The sequence below is a fragment of the Acanthochromis polyacanthus genome, chromosome 2, assembly GCF_021347895.1.
Source record: "Acanthochromis polyacanthus isolate Apoly-LR-REF ecotype Palm Island chromosome 2, KAUST_Apoly_ChrSc, whole genome shotgun sequence".
Lineage (NCBI taxonomy): Eukaryota > Metazoa > Chordata > Actinopteri > Pomacentridae > Acanthochromis > Acanthochromis polyacanthus.
Genome location: NC_067114.1, coordinates 29,040,397 through 29,047,859, shown reverse-complemented (window position 1 = coordinate 29,047,859; position 7,463 = coordinate 29,040,397). Strand labels below are relative to the sequence as shown.

At 38.9% G+C, this 7,463-nt stretch overlaps 1 long non-coding RNA gene across 2 annotated transcripts; it reads left to right on the top strand.

Annotated features, from left to right (window-relative positions):
* Positions 1-409: 409 nt before the first annotated feature.
* On the top strand, positions 410-3,943 carry LOC110957419 (uncharacterized). 2 transcript variants are annotated; one of them, XR_007947554.1, is made up of 3 exons: positions 410-782; positions 901-1,021; positions 3,135-3,943. It is a non-coding gene; the product is annotated as an uncharacterized LOC110957419 (long non-coding RNA). The 2 variants fall into 2 exon arrangements; XR_007947551.1 differs by having other exon boundaries at positions 410-1,021.
* Positions 3,944-7,463: the final 3,520 nt, after the last annotated feature.

Sequence of the window (7,463 nt, the reverse complement as noted above, 5' to 3'; positions counted from 1 at the left end):
AATAGACACAAAACCTCTACAAAGAGATGCAAAATGTCACAAATCGACGAAAATGACTGCAGACAGACACATAACAACCACGAAAACGTCACACATAACTGCAAATACTCACAAAAGACGCAAAAAAATCAAATAAAACAACTTTGAAGAGGTATAAAATGAGTACAGAGAGCTGTAAACACATTCAGACAGTGATCAGGAGTGTGCAGGACGCTGGAATAAATGACATTTTTTACATTCACATACATTACTTATATTATTATTTTATGTATTTTAACAAACTCATCCTAAAGCCCCAACATGTAAATCATCATAATATAGTTATTATCCCATGATTCTAAGTGCAGCTACTTTGAATCGTTCCCTCGTTGTTCACTGCAGCAGTGAGTGTAAAACCCATCAGCCCAAACACACTTTTGCTTTCGTTTTCTATAAATGTTGAGGCATCTGTCTGATTTATGACGGGAACGTGTTTGTTTCCCACCACTTCCTGTCTGTAAAAGAGGAAGGCGAGCAAAAAGCGTGGCTTTGTTTTAAGAACTGCTTTCTAAAGAGTAACGCTTATTAAAAAAGAAGCCGGCTGCGAGATAGAATAAAACATGTGATTACATTAAAGTAAACATCTCTGCTGTGGGAAGGAGTTTCACTTTTAAAGGACAGTTCTGGGTTCCAGACAGCAGCTCTGGGTTGGTAGGAGGTTCCCACAGATGTTCTCCTTTCACTTTAAAAGAACGAAACCTCAAAGCCTCGCAGACAGCGGCTGTAGCCGTCGGTCATTCCAGGTAAGAAAAGTTTAGATTGTTAAGATGTTAAAGCAATTACTTCTTTGCAAGCTGTTCTATCTGTGGAGCATGATTTATGCATCAGAAGGATTTGCTTCTTGTTTTATCGTCCTAACAGGTGGAGCAGCTACTATGTCTGATCATGAGACAGCAGAAGATCGTCCGTTCATTTCAACACATCGTCAGTGCTCCTTTACCATCACAAACATGTCCTCTCAGTACACGCTGTCTGAACCCAGGTGACCCATTTATCTCTTCTTTGGATTGAAATAAATTCTGCATGAATTTTCTGCGTTTATTCACATTTTCTACTCCTTGTTTTTATTTTTTTTCTTTATTTTTAGGAAAGGGCCAGTGTGCATTAATCAACATTTTAACAAATGTAAATGCACCCGAGTTAGCAGAAAAGCTCGTTTCCATCAGTATGTTAATTGGCATCCTAAAATAAAGAAAACAAACAGTAAGATTTGAGATGTATGAACCCAAAGAGCGGCAGAAGAGCTGGATTATGTAAGATCTGGTAAATTTGAAAGACATTTTTGAAGATGATGAGGTTTTCCCAGCTAAGTTTGTATTTTTCCAGGATGTGGTTTCTGGTTCAGTGTTTTGTTTGTAAGGATTCCAGTAGTTTCAGGGCTGTAGATTGTGAATCTGACCAGCCTGTCAGGCAGTATGTGATGTGAGAAGAAGAGCATCTCGGCTGCTACAGTTGATAAAGAATTTCCAATGAACCTGGAATTGGATAAATTGAATTTTACTTTATTACTGAGCTTTTTATATGGGTTTTGAAATTGAGATTTGAGTCATTGTGAAATCCTAAATATTTGTGTTCTGCAACAACTTGCAACCTGGCCCATTCATTTCTGTCCTCTGCAGTGGACGTTTGTTTGTGATCTCCATCTTTGGACTCATTTGTATGGCTTCATAATTGGGTCAAAAGTAAAAACACGTACCCCGCGCGAGCGGAAAAAGTCTCCACAGGTGCAAAAAACACTCTGCGCGCGTGGCTTCTGGGCCGATTCCGGTCAGTCCACCTGGGTAACTGCCGTTAGCAATGGAGCTAACTAACGTCTAATCGCTGTACTAAAGGCTGACAGCTCCGCAATGGAGCACTGAGACCTCCCGTTTAGAGCCAGAAATACGTGGAGACACTCACCCACCGGCAGTTGGAGATCCGGGCTCGGTTCTGTGTGTGTTCGGCGGAGCTGCAGTCCATGGGCACAGCAGAATAGCGGCAGCAGCATCAAAGGGGCTCCAGTGGACGGTGTCATTTCCTCTCTTGTATACAGTGGCATCCCACGTGGGGGGGTGAGTTCTTGCTGTCGTAGACAGCCAAGCATAGGGAGGTTGTGGCGAGCACTGGTATCCGCCCACAAAGGGTCAAAAGTCTTCTCCCTGTGCATGTAGATCAGAGCTCTACGGATAATTATGGCACCATACACGGACGAGTAGCAATGTCTCCACGCGCGTAGGAGGCTCCTCGTGCGCGGAGACATTGCCACGCGCGTGCAGAGTGTTTTTTGCGCCCGTGGAGACTTTTTTACGCTCGCGCGGGGTACATGTTTTGCGCGAGAGAGAGAGTGTTACGCGCGCGACTTTTGACCCAATTATGACGCCATACATTTGAGCTACCCTATTAAATCCTGATGTGCTTAATAGAGGACATCTTGGTCTTTCTAATGATATCTCATGCGATTGGGTGGGAAAATGGGAACTTTGTTTTCATGCTGAGATAAAAGCAAAACTCGCCTGCCAGGATAAGAGAAAATTTCAGTCAAAAATTGTTAAGATATTGTTGTTTTGGCGGTGGTAATCATATATTTTCTTGTCTATGAACATGTCGGGAAACATAAATTGGGATTAGGGTTCAGTTAAACTTTTTGTCAGGAAAAGTAATCTCCCCTTTGAGAACCATTTAATGGGGTTAGCTAATAGCTAATTAGCATGCTAGTTCTTTGTTTACATTCAAATTTCTGCCCCAAAACACATTTTTTTGTGGGGTAATAAACATGTTGAATGTAAAGCAATTAATGTAATAAATAATGATTGTTTATCACTATGAATTATTACAATATTGTTATTTAATTTAGCTTCTTAAACTTTCATTAGAAATTGGATTGACATTCTTATTTTGTTGTCGGCCTATTTTGATTTAGAATTGTTGCTGTTTTTTTTAATGGTAAAAATATTTCTATACAATTCTGAATTTTGAGTTGTTGTTTTAGCTCCAAAAAGGTGGGAAATCACAAAAAAGATTGAAAAATACTTTTTTTCCCCCTTGGTTCTCTGGAGCATATAAGACCATGTGATTCCATTCCAGTGCTCATGTCGTATTTTTTCTACTCTTTCTAGTCATTACACCATCAGTGGTCGCTGTGATGAGAAGTTGCCACTTCTTGTCCCTCCATGCTCATCTGGGGACGCAAAGTTCGTGAAGACCGCCAACTCTGCCCGGGGAGCCGTCGGCGTCTTCACCTACACCCTGCACAACCAATACACAAAACGGACCACCGGGAAGATGGCCGTCATGTTCTCCGTCCCCTTCGACTACAGCCTGTACTTTAACTGGTACGGACTGGGAATCTTTGACAAGAGCACCGAGTGCAACAAGGAGCTTTTTGATCTGATGTATGACAACAAAATAGTTAGCACGTTTAGCACGGGTAAAGCCAGCGGGCCCAGCCTGACGTACAAGAAAGATCAGGTTACCATCACGGCATCGATGTCGGATCAATCAAAATCAGTCATTAAAGTGCTTGTCAAAGACAACTGGAATTAGGGAATTCAAGAGAATTCAAGGGAATTCAACTTTATGCATTTTTGACAATATTCTGCTTTGTCTCCTTTTGAATTTATACACATTTCTGTCATGTTTAGCCTCAAACACGAAGAACCAGTCACTGTTTGGTTAAATATGATCCTTCATTTGCTTCTTCTTTATAGAAACAGCAATGTGAGGTAAGACTGTAGAGCAGGGGTTTCAAACATGCGGCCCACGGGCCAGAACCGGTCCTCCAGAGGGTCCAATCCGGCCCGACTTTGTAAAGTGTAAAAATTACACAGAAGACATCAACTGCAGATTGTAAATTTGTAAAACTATAAAAAAAATTCCAGATCATGACAAGTTGTTTTGATCGTAAATTAAAATACTAGATTGCTCATTTTGCCGTTTTGTGTCTCATTTTTTAAAAATATTTTGCCGCGTTTTTGTTGTTTTTTTGTCCGACTTTTGTCATTTGTCTCATGTTTTTGTCATTTCGTGTTTCCTTTTTTTCTTGCTTGTGTTTTTGTATTATTTTTGAGTTAAACTTCGGAAACATAATAAAAAGTGAAAGTTTTGCCATTCATTTGTGACATTTCTCAGATTTTTTTGAGTTGCTGCTTGTGCACAGAATATGAGAAAACGACTGCAGCACTTATGTTTTATTTTATGCATATTTTACACATGATAACTCGCTATTCAACCTCACGTCCTTCAAGGTTTCCCCATCTTGACCTTTATTTTTTGCAATCCAATGGCATCAGTGCAGGACACAAGCGAACATGCGTACAGATATTCAGACATACAGAAGTAAAGCTTCAGCATATTAAGATATTTCATCTGTTTTATTGATTCCTTTTCAATTTAAAAAACTGTCTTCTATATTTCTTGAGGAAGTGGTTTAAAAATTAATGCAATAAATGAAGCAAGACACATGTAGGGGATTGCAACAGGGTAAGAGTGTGATATTCAGGCACTATTAATACTTAAGAGTTTTTTTTTATATCAGTTTTGTTTTCAGTAATTTTAATATAATAACTGCAAGTCTGTTCCTTAATCCTAAAACCACATTGTTTACTGCACCTTTCTCTTTGACACTCAGTGTATTTTCTTGACTTTTAATGCACTTTTACTGCTTACTTTAGTTTTATTTCTATGATTTTAATGTCTTAATGTTTACTTTGAATGCATTCTATGATTTTAATGTATGATCTTAATGAGACAAAACTATTTTTACGCTCAGAACTAATTGAGGAGACGAGGCATGAATGAAACTACTCAAGGAGGGAAAAGAGGAACAAAATAGAGAAATAAAAACAAACACGAGGATCGGCAATGTCAAAAAGCAACAGAAAGTAACCAGAAACATCGAGGTCAAGTCTTTAGATGGCAGAAAGTCACTGTAGGTCACATCAACGGCCTCCATCTGTGTCGATTAGCGCTGGTAAAACAAGACTTTCAGAAGCAGCAGGGCTTCCTGGCAAATTCTATGTAAACCTCGTTTAACACAGAGTTCACTGATGCCACCTACTGGTTAAACTAACTACATTACAGCAGCTAACTTATTAGTAATGCACCAAAGTGTAAACAGTACTGGCATGCTGCAGCATTTTGTACTTCTGCCAAATCCAATCATCATCGGCTTTACTTAGCATGTCTATCTATCCATCTATCTATCCATGACACAAATTAGAACAAATGGACCAAAAATTTCTGCAAAGAGATGCAAAATGACCAAAAACAGACAAAAAATGATTACAGACAGACACACAACAACCACAAAAACACCAGCGACGACGACAAATACTCACAAAACACACAGAAGATCAAATAAGACAACCTTAAAGAGATATAAAATGACTACAAACAGGCACAAAACAACCTTAAAGAGTTGAAAAAAGACCACAAATTGACAAAAAAATACAAGAGACACACAACAACAAAACATTACAATACGAATAGGCACAAAACAAACTAAAAAAAAAGGCACAAAATAACCTTAAAATGATGCAAAAGGATCAAATACGGACACAAATCACAACAAATGGAGACAAAACTTCAACAAAGTGATGCAAAATCAACAAAAATGACTGCAGACAGACACATAACCTCAAAAACAAACAGACAAAACAACGATAAAAAGATGCAGAGTGATCACAGAGAATGCCCATAAATTCACTGTGAAATCATGTTTTAAAAAATGAAAAATATCCTGTTTTCCAAGATACTCAGATCCTTTGCAGAGGTAAGTACCTATTAACTGTTGAATGAGCAGCATGGGTCAAAAGTGACCCAAATCCAATGGAAAACGAGTATCTCCTGAACCCACACTGCGCATCAAAGAGTTAAAAGCAGGTACTACTGTTTTAGAGATGCTCTGACATCACAGTTCAGTCAACAGGCTTCTTATGCTTCCTGTTTTCCCCGCATCCATCTGATGCATCCCACCCTATGACAAGCACCTTTTAACGAGACAATCATGTTAAATTCGCCTCATCTCTCGCTAGTTTTCTCTGTTTTCAAACATTTTTCATGGTGACAGTTTGAGTGTGTTCAGGTTTCTGTGGTTTCCAAAACTGACATGCGACTGAAAATGAAAGCAAATATTAAAAGGAGGATTTTCCAAGTTGATGAAGTGCTGCTAATTTTTAAATGATGATGCAGAACCACGCTTCACGTCTTTGATGATGAACAGGAGGAATCACATTCCTCTGGTAAGGCCACATTTCTTGGCTCAAAGCTCAGTCTATTGCAAAACTGTTTACAATTTAACACGTTTTATCTCAGATGCAAGTGTGTGGGTGTATGTCTTTACCGTAAAATGACTTTCACACTGGAGGAACAGGTTTTGTTTAATTTTCTGGCCACCTCCATCTGTTCCAAGCCAACCTTGAAGCCTGACAGAGTTCCAGCAGTTCACCTGAAGAGCAGCAGGTAAGTGCACATGCTGAGATTCTTACAACTGACTTTCATTCCTAATGTTTCTTACAGCAACCTCAGAAAGCTGCTACTTTACTCTTCATCTTCATGGGATTTCCTGATTAGAAGTATGCCATTTGGTGGTTATTAATTAAAGAGGAAAAATATTTTAAGCCAAGTCTGTTTTCAGACATGACCACTTTTTAAAAAATTTTTTAAATGTTTTTTGTTAAACTAATGACAGCTTGCTTTTCAACAGATTTCCCATGCTGCTATATTATTCACAGCAGTACAATAGAAACCATTTCATTCACTAGATATATACAAAATTGAACTTTTACATATTTTTTTTCTTGGAAACTTATTTGGAAATTGGTGCCCATAAATACATAAACAAACAAATGCTAAAGCAACATGGGAAATCTGCTATTTATTCTAAATATACGGTAAAACGCTGGGAACCTGAACTGGGAATAAAATGGCCACTGTTACTTTAGTAAGTTGAAAGTTGCTTAAATTTGTGAACAAACTAGCTTAGCATTCAATACCTTAGCATTCGATGGCTAGTGTGTATTTTGTGAGCTCTAACTCAAACTCTTCTTTGCTTTGGCGTCCGAGTTTTCTTTCACCTTGATTTTCCTGCATAATTGTGAAAAATATAGTTAGCAGTTTGCTCACCAGCTCCCTCAGTTAGTGCTTAAAGTTTAACCTCACCAACTGTAGGGCTTCTTCTGTGTTTCTCAGCAGGTACCCGCACCAAATTGGACAACATGGAGTTCATAAGTTTAGCATGTGACATTACGCAAACCGCCATAGGACTCGGTTCAGTCGCAGCTTCAGCAGCACCGACACATCGCCAGTGTGACATTGAGATCAAAAACGCCTCACAGCGCTACATTCTTTACAATCCTCGGTAAATGTTGGTTACTCGTTATGACATTTAGCCTGTTTACTGTCTTCTTCTAAAAGCTGGCCTCCATTCTCAGATCCATTTTAACCTT